This window comes from Tamandua tetradactyla, chromosome 6 (genome assembly GCF_023851605.1).
Source record: "Tamandua tetradactyla isolate mTamTet1 chromosome 6, mTamTet1.pri, whole genome shotgun sequence".
NCBI lineage: Eukaryota > Metazoa > Chordata > Mammalia > Pilosa > Myrmecophagidae > Tamandua > Tamandua tetradactyla.
The window spans coordinates 47,288,906-47,304,779 of NC_135332.1; the positions used below are offsets into that span (position 1 = coordinate 47,288,906).

A 15,874-nucleotide genomic window follows, 5' to 3' on the forward strand; every position below is an offset into this window, starting at 1 on the left:
GTATAAAGTATAAAGACATTTGTGGGAATGATAAAGTCCAAATTTGGCATTTGTGATGACTTGTGGGAAAGGATAAGTGTATGGTCTTGGAGAGGTACTTGGGGGGCTTTAGCTGTATTGACAATATCTTATTTTTTGATCTGCATGGTAGAGGTCTACTGTTCATTTCATTATTATTTATGCATTTTTTGTCTTAAATATAGCATAATAAAGTTCTTAAAAATTTGGAGTGAAGAAAATTATGTGGACTGGTAAAGGAGAGTCTACTTTCTGTTCAGTCTGCTGTCTCTCATAGGTCAGGCATCAAACTTGGGCCTTTTTCCAAAGTGTCACTTGGAGGTGCAAAACAAGATGTCTTGCCTAGGCCTTCTGGATTGGGTGAGCTCCCTCTCTCTCCCCTCCCCTGATGTGATACAGCAACATTGGGAGTGAAGGATGGGGTATAAGTCAAGCATTACTGGGTATTCAAACTGCTTTTTCAGTCTACCAGCTTTGTCTTCATAGAGCAAAGCTGCATGAGGCCAAAGGAGCTGGAGTTCCACCTTGACTCCAGTGTGCTGTCCTCTCATTGGTTTAAACAGGGCATCTGGCCACTGTCACCCTTCCCTCCCAGTTGTCCACTGATGACTCTGCCCTCCCCACCCTTTGTCTGGCATCTTCTCCACTCTACTGCTTCTTGGTCCTGACACTTGACCCTAGGATCAAAACGTTTGACACCTTTGCTTCCTGTACAGTGCATTCCCTCACTGTTTGGGGCTTGGTACCCGACATCCACTTCTGTTCCTGGAATTTCTTGACCATGACCGCTTCCTGACTTGCGTATTTCTGCCCCCCTTCACCTCTGCTGCTGCCATAACTTCAGTATGCCATTGAACTGCTCACAACCTCCTTCCCTCATGGAAGCAGAGAAGAGGTCCTCTGACTGTGCTCTCTTCATCCATACAGCAGATGCATACAGGGGTCACTTTACAGATAAAGAAACTGAGGCCCAATCCCAACAACTTATTTTTCAGAAATAGAAAAACCAATAAGCAAATTTGTCTGGAAGGGCAGGGTGCCCCGAATTGCTAAAAACATCTTGAGGAAAAAAAACGAAGCTGGAGGTCTCACGCTGCCTGACTTTAAGGCATATTATGAAGTCACAGTGGTCAAAACAGTATGGTATTGGCATAAAGATAGATATATCGACCAATGGAATCGAATAGAGTGCTCAGATATAGACCCTCTCATCTATGGACATTTGATCTTTGATAAGGCAGTCAAGCCAACTCACCTGGGACAGAACAGTCTCTTCAATAAATGGTGCCTAGAGAACTGGATATCCATATGCAAAAGAAGGGAAGAAGACCCATATCTCACACCCTATACAAAAGCTAACTCAAAATGGATCAAAGATCTAAACATTAGGTCTAAGAACATAAAACAGAGGAAAATGTAGGGAGATATCTTATGAAACTTACAATTGGAGGCGGTTTTATGGACCTTAAACCTAAAGCAAGAGCACTGAAGAAGGAAATAAATAAATGGGAGCTCCTCAAAATTAAACACTTGTGCATCAAAGAACTTCATCAAGAAAGCAGAAAGACAGCCTACACAATGGGAGACAATATTTGGAAATGACATATCAGATAAAGGTCTAGTATCCAGAATTTATAAAGAGATTGTTCAACTCAACAACAAAAAGACAGCCAACCCAATTACAAAATGGGAAAAAGACTTGAACAGACACCTACCAGAAGAGGAAATACAAATGGCCAAAAGGCACATGAAGAGATGCTCAATGTCCCTGACCATTAGAGAAATGCAAATCAAAACCACAATGAGATATCATCTCACACCCACCAGAATGGCCATTATCAACAAAACAGAAAATGACAAGTGCTGGAGAGGATGCGGAGAAAGAGGCACACTTATCCACTGTTGGTGGGAATGTCAAATGGTGCAACCACTGTGGAAGGCAGTTTGGCGGTTCCTCAAAAAGCTGAATATAGAATTGCCATACGACCCAGCAATACCATTGCTGGGTATCTACTCAAAGGACTTAAGGGCAAAGACACAAACGGACATTTGCACACCAATGTTTATAGCAGCGTTATTTACAATTGCAAAGAGATGGAAACAGCCAAAATGTCCATCAACAGACGAGTGGCTAAACAAACTGTGGTATATACATACGATGGAATATTATGCAGCTTTAAGACAGGATAAGCTTATGAAGCATGTAATAACATGGATGGACCTAGAGAACATTATGCTGAGTGAGTCTAGCCAAAAACTAAAGGACAAATACTGTATGGTCCCACTGATGTGAACGGACATTCGAGAATAAACTTGGAATATGTCATTGGTAACAGAGTCCAGCAGGAGTTAGAAACAGGGTAAGATAATGGGTAATTGGAGCTGAAGGGATACAGACTGTGCAACAGGACTAGATACAAAAACTCAAAAATGGACAGCACAATAATACCTAATTGTAAAGTAATTATGTTAAAACACTGAATGAAGCTGCATCTGAGCTATAGGTTTTTTTTTTACTATTATTATTACTTTTATTTCTTTTCTCTATATTAACATTCTATATCTTTTTCTGTTGTGTTGCTAGTTCTTCTAAACCGATGCAAATGTACTAAGAAACGATGATCATGCATCTATGTGATGATGTTAAGAATTACTGATTGCATATGTAGAATGGTATGATCTCTAAATGTTGGGTTAATTTCTTTTTTTCTGTTAATTAATAAAAAAAAAAAAAGAAAGAAACTGAGGCCCAGATAAATGTCTCATAGTTTATAAGAAACAAAGCTGGATTTCCAATATATATTCATCTGACTGTAAAGCCCATATGTTCGCTTTTCACTCCAACCCATGCCTCATGGAAATTGACTGGAAAGCTCCCAGTGCAGGCTTTAGCTCTTTCTTCACCTTGATTCAGTAGTTCCAGGTACTGACTCCAGTGACATTCTCAAACTCCTTCCTTTACTTCTTTTAAGGAAACTTTTCACCTAAGAAAGAGAGGTGGTGGTGGAATCTCAGCACCCACTGTCCCCCTTCCTTACAGTGACATTTCTCTTAGCACGAGGGGAAAAGCTCTCTATGGAGCAGTGCTGTCAGAGGTCCTCACTCTCCAGTTCTTGGCTGTGTGGAGAGAGATACCTGACCACCCAAGTACTGCTACACAGGTCTGTAGGCACCAGCCCCAAACCTGGGGACCTGCCTTGTCTGACCACTAAGCCCCAACCTCACCTGCAAGGGATCTAGGGAAATTGCCCAGTATCATTCAGCTTTGTCTCATCCAGGCCCTCTTTCTTAATGTAAGCTACTCCCTCCTAGATGTGGGATACCACGCCTTGGTAAATGGCTTATACAAAAAAACAAACTCAGGCAAAAAAGAAGTTAAGACTCTACATCAGGTCTGTTTTAGGATTGGCAGTTTGGGAAAGGGCTAGGTTATTAATTAGTTGATATGCCGCTGAAGAGGTTTCTTAGGTAGAACACTTTAGAGTTGATGATTCAGCAGTCATGTTCAGATCAACCCTTGCATTTTACAGTGAAGAAAACTGAGAAAGTTCCAGAAACACTGATATGACTACTCAGGCTCCTGGCTCCTAGTCCATTATCCCATACAAAGTGTCCAACTGCTTTACCTTCTTGTAGAAAATATGAGGTCTCCTTCCCCTTGTTCTAGAGGGATGGGGAGACAACCAGCTTCTCCTAGTAGGATCTGAAAGCTCACAAAGTCTACAGCCAGAGGTGGGCATAGGTAGGGAATCAGCAGCAGGAAAGGTAGAAAATTGTGTGCCAAGCCCTCCATCTATTTGGAGAATCCATCCTCTCTCAGGCTTAGGCTGAGTGCTCTGGGGGTGCAGCCCAGAATGGAGAAACAGTGCGTTACTCAGGGTCTTGAAGCGGTTGCTAGAGTTTGAGGGTTAGCCCCTTCTCCTCTTGGTTTGAGTCACCCTATGAAGAAACATATTGCAGACCAATGTATGAGCTGAACAGTGCTGTGAAAGGAGGTTCTCCTGGTGGCAGAGAAGGCTGGATAATTGGTTCCAACTCTACCCTCCAGAATTTCTACTTCCCCCACCCTACAACCAGCATGGTTGTCACAATGCCTCACTCTTATTCCAGTGCTCTTCCTATCATACCCTGCAGCCCCTCACCCATCAGAACGCTGGTCTGTTCTGACTTACTGAATGACCTTGGACAGCTTATTTCATTTGTAAATGGAGTGGGCACCTTGTTCTTAGCTAGTGATAGCTTTATCCTCCTAGGAGACATTTGGAAATGTGTGCAACATGTTTGATTGTCACAGGGATTTATTTCAGGGGAGAGGTCAGGGAGGCTGGCTAAGTATCCTTGCCACACAAGGAATAATTGTCCCTCCTTAAATGGCAGTGGTGTCCTCATTGAGAAGCACTGTAAGCTCTGTGAGTGCCCTTATAACCAAGGTCTTGTCCGTGAGGCAGCCTAAGCACAAGGTGGAACTCTGTGAAGCTTGCAGTCAGATTGTGAGATGATATATATTGCCAGTGATGTGATATGTCTTGCCTGATAGTGAGGCTAGTGACTTCAGGGACATCATCCTGGGAGAGCCAGGACATCCAGAAGTGAGTTGACCTGCAAGCTGCTCAGTATGAAGGGATAAATGGACTGGAATAGCAGCCACAACTTCTGGGCTCTCTAAAGCTGGGACATTAAATGATCTGGGTGGCTCACCCTTGAACTTTGAAGTAAAGGCAGGTGGAAGCCACAGGGGAACTGAGAAAGGGGAGAGCAGGCCTAAAGAACTCTACGATCAAAGTGAGGCTGAGGAGACAAAACAAATCATTGAAGAGAGCAACTTGCTATGATCTGCTCTACAGAAAATGGGGCTTGGAGGCATGGGGTCAAGCAGGGAGGTGAGACAGGCACATTTTAAGGTATAGAATCAATACTGCAACTGTCCCTTTTAGATTTAATTCCTTCTAATAAATCAAGTAGAGCTGGGGTGCAGGGGCTCCTCAGTCTGAAAAGAGTCATTGGCTCATCAATTTCCATAGTGATAGCAGGTGGCTTAAGGGAACCAAATAAATATCAAGCCAGAGAGGCCCGGGGCACATTCTAACATCCGTATATACCTGGCTGTTGCTTTGATCTTTAAAAAGCCCTTGGAAGTTGCATGGAGAACAACAAAGAAAGCATTGCATTATTGCTCGCTGTTTGGCACGTGTAGTAATGTCATGGTGAATACTCCATGAGGGCAGCCGCAGCGTCTGTTCTTGTTACCACTGTGTTTCAGCATCTTGGATAGCACCTAACACTGGCATGCCATAAGCTATTGATGGCATTAATGAATGAAAAACTGCAAACTATGAATATAGACTGTAGGGTAAAAGAGCAGCATATCTCCTTAAACTCCTGACTTCAAAGAAATTTTTCTGTTGTAGGAGACAAGGCATGTAAGTAAAGGCACAGGTTTTGAGGTCAGACTGTCCTGTAATGTAAGCCCAGCTCAAAGCCACTTAACTGACTATGACCTGGGATGAAATTTTCTAAGCCTCATCTAAAAAGTAGTAGCAGTAATGATTTCCTTTTCTAGGCTTGTAGAAAAGGATATATCAAGCTAATGCATGAAGTGCTTAGCACATGGCCTGGTGCACAGTTAGTGTTCAATAAATGGAAGCTGTTGTGGAGGTTGCAAACATATCACCAAGGAATATTCCTTCATCAGGCCAGTGATTGCACTGGATCAGGAATTCTCCAGTATTTGTTCAGGAACTGGGGCTGCATTGTGATAGCATTTTCATCAGTGCACAAGCAGCAAAAAATGGACAATGCCATGAGTCTTTCATAGAGCTCAATTTATTCCATTTTAAGGACAATGCTTTTGTGTAATATTTTTGTCTTACTACTATTTTGGTGTTGAAATATCATTGTTTGGGGATATGATTATGGCATTAGAAGCCAGATTTTATAATGTATGTACTTTCCCAGCAAAATAAAAATTAGTAGTCTGAGACTGGTCCTCCATTTTAAAAATTCTCTTCTTGAAATCCCAACATCTAGAGACTATCAATCATGATAACTTCCAACATCAGTCTCACCTCTGCAAGGTGAGTAGAGTGTGGAGTGTGCAGTGAAGAATAGTGGGGCAGGGCAGAGGGGGCACCTGGAGAAGACTGCCTAAGGGTAGCAGCAAGGGCTTCAACATGGCTTTAAACAGAGTGGGATTTGAGTCAGCAAATAAAACTAGGTGGGGGCACTCTGGGTGGGGGTACTCTGGGTGTAGGGTGCTGTTTGAGCAAAGGTCAAGAGGAAGAAATGAACAAGATGTAATGAGGGACTGAATCAGAGGACTTGGGACATGGACAAGCAGGCAAAGACCAGAAAGCTACTGGTATATCTTAAATAGGGGCATATAAAGCTGAAAGTAGATTTAAGTGGGGAAAAAAACTAACACTGATTGAGCTCCTATGTACCACTGCACTAGATACTTTCCTAGACCATCTCTAATACTCACTACTGAATTTTTCTCCCCAGTCTATATATAAGAATTTGAGGATTATTTATTCTTCCCAGTCTATATATAAGAATTTGAGGGTTATCAAAATAAAAAAATAAGTTGTCAGGTCAAAGGTCATAGAGCTAATAAGTGGCTGAGCCAAGAACTTGGTTGGAGTGCTGAAGATTCAAGAAGCCTTTAGATTTTGGTGTAAATTTTAGGTAAAAAGAGATTCAGCAAATCCTGTTGACTGAAATGCCTGGTAGAACCTTGAAGCTAAACATGCGTCTTCCTTCCTGCCTTGGGCTGAGAGTAGGAACTCAGGTAAGACTTAAAGGACACAATCTCTCCTTAGAAGGACTTTGATGCACTAGGCTGTAGATGCTGTCCTCAGCGCTGTTCATTGGTCTCTCTGTGCTAAAGAGGTAATATCTCACTTTTGCTGTGTATCATTTCTAGGAAAATTATACGCAATGCCCAGCTCCATGCCTTCCTAACTAGTCAACAGCCATGGGGTCCCCTTCCACTGTGATGTCTGGGTATTGTTCTCAGACTTTTTTGTGCACCAGGCTTATATGGGGAGCTCATTAATGAAACTGCCCACCCCACTCCCAAGTTCTGATTTGGTAGGTCTGGAGTAGATCTAGGAAAGCTGGATTTTTAATAAGCACCTGAGGATGCACCAATGTAATTAGAAACTTTGCCTCAGAGGGTATGCATTTCATCCTTGGTATCTGTAAAGTCCTGTCTAGGTAGAGGAAATTGAGACAATATTCCTGTGACCCTTTTAGAAGGAGGGGCCTTCATTTTAAGGATGGAAAGATCTTTAATGAGCTGGAACTGAAGAGAATGTGGTTCTCCCAGCTGATTCTGGAAAAAGAAGACATAAAAGCTATCAGCCAGACCTCCTTCAACTCTACCACCACTAAACTAAAGCAGCATGTGTTTAAATGAGCCCTGGCCTAGTGGCAAGGGGCTGGCTTTGCTGCTAACTCATGTGACGATTTGGGGCAGGACTTTCCTGTACTACGGTTTGTTTCCACATCTGAAAAAGTGAGGGGGTCGGAACAGATGATCCCTAAGATGCCCAGGTTCTCTAATGCATTTGTTAACCCCACTTTCCACTTTCACCTGCTAGAAGACAAGAGAACCCTTAGCACCACTTTAGAGAGACTGCCTCTCCTTCTGTCCCCAAGTACCTCTCAGGACAGTGTCTTCTGTGTCTATCCTGGTGCTTCATATTTACAGAGGAGAGAATTAAAGTGATTTGGCCCAGGTCATCCATTTGGAAAGTGAACGGTGACCATTTGTGCTCTTTGGAGCCAGCTTGACAGCCTCAAGTTTGTTTCCCTTTCTCATTCTTGAGGCTGTTGGTAAGGAATTTGGTGTTTTTAAGTCCAGTGCCAGGAAAGCATGGCTGATGTTGCATATGGCTGATGAATTGTGGTGTACACTGCACTATCTGGGGGCACAATTTGACACTGCAACCTTTACGAATGGTGTCCCCTGGAGTTGTGTAGTGAACAACTTGGGTGGACATATGTGGTGTCCCTGGAGGTACGTACAGTCTTGGTGGTATTTTCCTCTTCTTTCAGGTGATTGTTCATGATCCCTTTTAGTGACCATCTTTGCATAATATAGAAAGCTAGAGGGTTAGTTTTTGATTATAGCTAGGCCTAGGATTAGAAATACTGCACATGGGCAGGAGACATTTTTACAGTAAGCTTTAGCGAAGTTCAGAAGCCACTAGCTTGGGAGTCTGTGATAGTACATTAGGTAAGGACAAGTCTTCCCACCTTGCCCTACATTCAAGGAGAAGCTGAAGGTTTCTGTGGAGATTCAGGTGGAGGGAAGATGCCTTACAGTTTTGTATGGAGCCAGAGATCAGGGCCTTTCAGAAAAGTGCAGCTTCTCCCACCCCCCTTCTAAACTGATGGCTCTGTTTCTGTCCCCCAGGCCTGAATGCACCCCGAGCGATGGAAAACCTCCTTGACAATTCATGCCCATCCTGTACTTGCATGAGTGTCTACCTAAATTTTATATCCTGAATGGCTCATTTTCCTCATCCCTGTCCCAGCTCTATGGCATTCAAACCACTAGTTTAGGAATCAGCCTAATCAGGTATTAGGATGCAAAAACTCAACAACAACAGCAAAAATCATGGTCCTGTCTATAACGAGCTGAAAGACAATTGGAGCAGCCATTGGGAAACTCAGTTGTGATTATGATTTGCCATGGAATTGCTTTGCATCACCAAAGAAAATCTCACTCTTCCATGAGAAGAGGTGGCTCTGAGGTTGAGATTTAAATGGTGAGGTGGAGTTTGAAGGGGAAAAGGAATGGGTAGGGAGGGGCATTCCAGGCAATAGGGACAACATTGACAAATATCCCAAGGCAAGAGAGAGAGCTGAGCATTTGGAAAACCTCATGTTGTTTAGTGTGACTGAAATGAAGATTCCTGGGGTGGATACTGGGGGAGGAGGTGGGAAGGGGCAGAGAGCCAAAGCATCATGGTGCCTGTATTCCATGCAAAGTGGTAAGAATTTCTAGCCTGAAAAACATGGAGAGCTGCTGAAGAATTTTGAGCAGATAAGTAACATGATTAGAATTGTATTTTGGAAATATCACTCTGGTGGAAATACAGAGAATCAGCTTAAGGAAGGTACCTGAGCAGTTAGGCAGTGACTGCAAGAGTCCAGGTGAATGGGAGTCCTGAAATGGAAAGGAGCACTGCTTTTCTGTCCTGACTCCCTTACCTCATCCTGGGACAGGGAACTTGCCTCCAGCCCTCCCCACACCCTGGATACCATCTAAGGAAGCTGCAGCTCCCATGGATGAAGATGCGCTTCCCTAGGAGTCCAGGGGAGAACTTGTAGGAGTCTTCCAGCTCTGTAGCCTGGAATGTCTTACAGGACCAGGGTCTATTCAGGTGGGAACCAGATAGTTCCTTTAAAGTCTAGGCTAAAGTGGAGGAGAGGACTTTTTGTCCACAGGAAGAAAGGCTTAGAGGCTGCCACTGGGAAATTCTTCTCCCAGGACTGAGCCCCTCTACTTACAGGTGGGAGGCACAGCTAGTGAAGGCTGACCCCCTTTCTGCCTGGCTCCCCCAAGCCCCCTCTTCATGTTTCTATGGCAATCCCTTTACTTCACTTTCCTCATTCCTGCTTCTCAGATAGTCTCCCAGGACCTCCAGGGGTGCTGGGGAAGGGAGCTAATTACCTTGCTATAAATACCAGCCAGAATGAGCTCCTAGGGCTGGATCGACTTCTCTTTCTTGGTGCTTGGGGTGGGTTGGGCAGCAGTAGTAGGCGGAGTCCACACTGTAATCCACCGCGTTCCTTCACCCTCATGGGCTGATCTGTGCCTGCCTTTCACCACTTAAGAAGTGGGGTAGGAAGAAGTGGCAGTACCATTCAGGGAGCATCGAGTAGGTGCCAGACTCAGTGCTAGGCCCTGGGGATTTGGAGATGAATCAGAAGCTAGCTCTGCTTTCAAGGAACTCACTGTCTAGAGAGGAAGGCAGGAGAGTAACAAATAGCTAGGACAATGTGTGTGATCTGGGAAACAGAGAAAAGTGGTAGGTCTGCCTAGGGTGGAAATTGGGGTGTTACCAAGGAGGTGGCCCTTGTAGCTAAGTCCTGGAAGAGTCAGCCAGATAGAGAAGGTCAGAAGGTCATTCGAGATTGAGGGCTTTAGGGCAGCAAAGGCTTAGAGGTGTTAACATGTCATCAGGAGCAGAGCTGACCCTCTGTGACTCTAGCATGGTGTCTGGGAAGAGTGGCAGGAAGGAGGATGTGCAATTGGAATCTGGCTTTGTGGGTCCTTCTGTCCTGGGGTTGCTGGGAGCCACAGAAGGCTTTTCAGCTGCCGTGTGGACTGATCAGATGCCTGCATAGGAAAAATCACTCAGGAGAGAGGATGGGACACCCTCCCTCTGGTCACTTGGCTTCATTATCTCAAAAAGGCCAGCTGGGGAGGGTGAAGGGGTAGAACTCAAAAGGAGGTGATGGGAGTGGGCAAGGAATTACAATGAGGGTGCAATTAACATCTCACACACAGAACAGAAGTGCAAATACCTCATTGGAAGAGTGGAATTATGCGCAAAAGGAAGGGAGAGAGAGAGAGAAAAAATTCTTCCCCTAATAGCTCTCCGACTTTCATTAGTTCTGACAGTGAAAGCTGCATCCAGTGCATTCCATGGCAACCGTTTCCAGGAAGAGCGGCGCCGGGAGGAGCGCCGGTTCTGAGGACCTTCAATCAGTCCTAAAGCTTAGCCAGACAAAACATCTTCTTGCAGGCTTCACAGCCTCTGCGGGTGCCGAAGGATAAGGGTGTGACGTGGGCAAACATCCCCCTAGGGATGTAAGCACTTAGGTCACAGTGGCAACTCTGATCTCAAGGAGCCTGAGTAAAAGCTGCCTCCTGGGGCTGGCTCACAAGGCAGGTGCCCAGGGCCAGAGGCACCTGGGGACTGTGGCTGCAGAGAAGAGTGGGCTGAGAAAGCTCATCTACAAACAGTGGTGTCCCCAGCCTTTTCCCCAGCCCCCTCGTTGGAAGTACTAGTATTTCTCCAGTGCGCATTCTCATTGGATAACACTGGTGAAGGGGAAAGAATGAAGCCAGGAGTCTGATGGTCTGGATCCGTGTCCCAGGCACTCCCTTAGTAGCTGGGCCATCCTTAGGCATCTGATGTCAGTTCTCTGGGGCTCAGCACCTTATGTATCACATGTGCCTCCCAGGGTTGTCAGAGGACAAATAAGACAGCACATGGACTATGCCTAACCCCAGAATCATAAGTTTAGGATCCACCTAGGTGTTGCGAAAGCAGCAAGCTGGTCACACTCTAGCTCCCTGCTGGAGCACCTGCAGTATGGTCTGTGTGCTCTCTCATTCCTCCTTCCCCCTTCCCTTTCCAGCAGTCTTTCTCTCTACCCCTAATAATTTCCTCTCCTTTGTGCCCTTCCCACTCTTCCTTGCTTGCTTTCTGACTATATTGTACAAGGTTATTGACGGTGTGAGGAAAAAAAGCAAGTGGCTTTGCTCTGGGCCTCAGGGAGTCAGAAAGTTGAGCTATATTTGTGCCTTTTGGGCTCTGGTCCTGTTCCAGACAAAACACATGGGGTTGAGGCAGTGGATGCATAAATTAGGTTGGGTGGCCACGTGGGAAGAGGGCCTACCATGGGAGCCTTCAAAGCTCCTTTCTCCACTACAACAAATACATATTGAGGCTGACTATGTCCTGAGGCACAGCTCTAGCCCTTGGGATATGTCGGTGAGCAAAGACGGCCTAGATCTCTGCTCTCGAGGAGCTTAGCTGCTATCAGAGGGGGAGCACCCATAAGCAAGAAACACAACTGCAGGTAGATATGAAGTTAGAAAGTGACAGGACTTGGAAAGAAGAAAACCTAAGCATAAGGAGAGGATTGAAAGTGTTAGGGTGACGGGAGACTATAAAATTAAATAGGGTGGGCACTGTTGACCTCATTGAGAAGGCAGCAAAGACTCGGGGGAGGTGAGGATGGCAGGAGAAAGTGCCAGTACAAGGCTCCGACGTGGGGTGGTGACTGGCAGGTTTGAAGAATAGCGAGGCCAGTGAGGCTGGCAAGGAGTAAGAAAATAATAATAGGAGATATCACCCTGGTGATAGGGCCTGATGGCATGGGGCCATGTTGACTATTGTTGCTTCTGCATATGGTGCCATGTCTACTGCCAGGAGATGGGCAGGGTGGATGGTCAGCCCTCAACTTCCCCTCCCCCATCAACCAGAGCAAACACGTTTTTATTTGTTCCATGTAATGTAGTTCAGTGTAAGCTATCACTTAAATAAAGACTTTTGCAACTTAAAAAGTGTTTAAAATCTATGGATTGAGTCTAATTCTCTTGTACTAATGGGGAATCTAAGCCTCAGAAAGAGCAAGTGACTACACAGCCCAAGGCTACACAGCCAATTTAATGGAAGGAATGGAAAGCAGACATGAGTATCTGGAGAGGGTGCATGGATCTGTGTCAGAGCCATTGGGGGTCTTGGGAGTTGGTATCAGGGCCTGTGACACACATTCCATCTGTGTACCAATCAACCTGGCTCCCCATGGACCCTGCACCCAGTGGCACACTTGGACCTACCTATGCAGCTTTGCCCGTGTTGTTGCCTTCTCCACTCCCACATGCATGCAGCACCTTCTTCTTTTCTCCAGCTCAACTTCTACCTCTTGCATAAAGCTGACCCCTAATACTTGACACAAGAATGTGTCCTTATGTGGAGCTTATAGCACTCACAGCAAGGCTATCCCTGGAACAAGTCACACCATCTTCCTAAGCCAGTATTTCCTGCTCTGTAAGTGCTGAGGGTTTAAGTCAGGGTGGAATTTATAATATATGTAATAACCTTAAGATAAGGTCTGGCACAGGAGAGGTGGTCAATGAATTATTAAATAAATAAATTATGAGAGTCTTTGGAGTAGTATGCTTCCATGGACCTCCTAGCCGTATCATGAAGAGAAGATTCTAGAGCATAGTGGTCAATAAAGAAGACTTAGGTTCAAATCAGGTTTGTTAACATATCGGAGCATCAGTGTATATATCTGTTCACTGGAGATAATAACTAGATCTCAGGATTATTAGAAGCATTAAATGATAAATTTTCAGTACAACAGTGCCTAGTCCCTGGTTTGAAAGGATGTATGTACCCTAGAAAAGCCATGTTTTAATCCTAATCCCATTTTGTAAAGGCAGCCATTTCTTCTAATCCCCATTGAGTCCTGTAAATTTGAAACTGTAATTAGATCATCTCCCTGGAGATGTGACTCAATCAAGAGTGGTTGTTAAACTGGATTAGGTGGAGATGTGTCTCCACCCATTCCAGGCGAGTCTTGATTACTTTACTGGAATCCTATAAAAGAGGAAGCATTTTGTAGAAAGGAGGAGAATTCTGAGAGAGCAGAACAATGTAGCCACATGAAGCAGAGAGTCCACCAGCCAGCAACCTTTGGAGATGAAGAAGGAAAATACCTCCTTCATGAAACAGGAAGCTAGGAGAGAAAGCAGATGATGCCGTGTTCGCCATGTGCCCTTCCAGACGAGAGAGGAACCCTGACCGTGCTAGCCATGTGCCTTCTCACTTGAGAGAAAAACCCTGAACGTCATCGGCCTTCTTAAACCAAGGTATCTTTCCCTGGATGCCTTAGATTGGTCATTTCTATAAATTTGTTTTAATTGGGACATTTTCTCTGCCTTAGAACTGTAAACTAACAACTTATTAAATTCCCCTTTTTAAAAGCCATTTTGATTCTGGTATATTGCATTCTGGCAGCTAGCAAGCGAGAACACTTGTTATACATGGATGAGGCTTTGTGGGTAGAATGGTCTTAGACAATGGTTTTCAATCATTAGTATGCACAAGAACCACCTAGAGGGCTTGTTACAACAAAGATTGTTGGTCCCTATGCCCCAGAATTTCTGATTCAGTAGATGTGTCATGGGACATGAGCATTTGAATTTTTAACAAATTCTAGGTGCTTGTGATGCTATTTGTGTGTGGGGGTGGGGTGCTGATGGGGTTCAAACTTTGAGAACCAGCGTCTTAGATCAAGATGGAGTTGTGGGAAGAAAAGGAACTGAAGACCGTGGCAGGTCTGCTTTGTATGGGCTTGATGTGCTGACAGTCCAGATGCAGAGAAGATGCATTTGGAGCCATACCCAGAAGGAGGGCTGTTCTCTTGCCTAGAGAGTCTGCTGACTTCACACACCTGAGTGGCCAGCTGCTCTCTCCAGCTCCATTGCATGCACTGAGATTCAGTCCAACAAACAGCCAGCAGAGAACTCCTTCCCTTTCTCTGTCCTCCTCCCATTTCTTCCATTTGGGTAACTTCTGGACTCTGGATTTACTAAAAGTAAGTGAATTTTAAGATATTAATACAGGTGAACAAGAAAACTGAAAATGAAATACAGACAAATCCAAAATCAGCATTTCTAGGATTGGAACATATCCCATAATTTCTCTTTGCTAACCATCATCCTGGGAACATTGTGGGCCCCTACATGGAAAACAGTCCCTTAAAAATTAATGGACTCTCTGTCTGCTGGAAAATAAAATCCAGACTTCAGCCTGGTTTCAGAACCCTACATGACTTGGCCTCAACTGATAATAGTTACCCACTGATTATCTAATTTTCCCACCTGTGTATTCTTTTTGTCTGTGTCTTTGCTCTCAGTTTCATTCAGCTGAACTATCCTTCTCCATCTGATAATGTCCTAACAAAAACTACCTCTAGTTATGGTATTCTAAATTATGGATCAGCAAACTACAGCCTGAGGGCAAAATCTAGCTGGCCTCCTCTTTTTCTAAATAAAGTTTTATTTGGACACAGATGCACCCTTTCATTTCTGTACTATCTATGCATGCTTTCACACTACAGTGACAAAGTTGAGTAGCTGCAACAGAGATTATATGACATGCAAAGCCTAAAGTAAATACTATTTGGCCTTTTATGGTAAAAGTTTGTTGACCTCTATTCCAAATCAAATGTTATTTTCTTAATGAAACCGTACTGGGTCCCACCAAGCTACCTTATTTCACTTAGCCTCTGGCATCTCCCAGTTCTTTGCTCTATGATAATATCACTTGTTAGAATAGTTTGCCACATATATATATTTTCCTTGCATCTATGTGTCTACATTACTGGTTTTTTTAATACTAGGGCACACAAAGATTATATTAAAGGGCATTCCTGAAAATCATTCATAAAAACCAAAACGTGATAAACAATCTAAATGTCCAAGAGTAGAGAAAGGGTTAAATAAATTACGGTGTAGCCCTAGGTTGTATTACTCTGTAGCAAATAAATCAGTTTATCCAAGAATATCTACTGGGCTGAGAGAAATTGTGCATCACATAAAGTGGTACCTTTACAAAGGATTCTAACACAATGTGATTCCAGTCATATTGGAAATACATAATTAAAGAAACTAGAAGGAAATATCCGGGGTTATTGGTGGTTTTCATTTTGTTATTTTATTAGTTTATATAATTTTCATAATAAGGATATATATTGCTTTAAGAATCTGAGGAAAAAATACTAGTAGCTGGCTCTATCCTGGCTTTGCCTCATGTTAACTCTTTGGCCTTGAGATTTCATTTAGCCTCAGTTTCCCAGGCCTTCTTCACATAGTTGTTGACTTGAATTTTTAGAACTCGGCAAGCTTCAAATGCCCTTCTGCTGCAGCAGCTGGGCCTCCAGGCAAGATAGAGCATGTCTGGGAGCTCCCGCGGGGCCAACTTGGCACCTCGAGAGGGAAGTGGCACTTTATTGGAGCAGAGTGGTGTCAAGGCTTCCTTGAAGTTCAGGAGCAGTGCATGTTTCCAGAGCTCTGCCGGGAAAGGGGCCTCAGCCCTGA

General features: G+C 44.2%; 1 long non-coding RNA gene across 6 annotated transcripts; it reads right to left on the bottom strand.

Annotated features, from left to right (window-relative positions):
* Nucleotides 1-2,783: 2,783 nt before the first annotated feature.
* On the bottom strand, nucleotides 2,784-10,829 carry LOC143686005 (uncharacterized). 6 transcript variants are annotated; one of them, XR_013176845.1, is made up of 5 exons: nucleotides 10,558-10,829; nucleotides 9,701-9,934; nucleotides 7,153-7,351; nucleotides 3,645-3,957; nucleotides 2,784-3,002 (listed from the first exon to the last, which is right to left on the bottom strand). It is a non-coding gene; the product is annotated as an uncharacterized LOC143686005 (long non-coding RNA). The 6 variants fall into 6 exon arrangements; XR_013176846.1 differs by having other exon boundaries at nucleotides 9,701-10,369; XR_013176843.1 differs by adding an exon at nucleotides 9,148-9,193 and having other exon boundaries at nucleotides 9,701-10,829.
* Nucleotides 10,830-15,874: the final 5,045 nt, after the last annotated feature.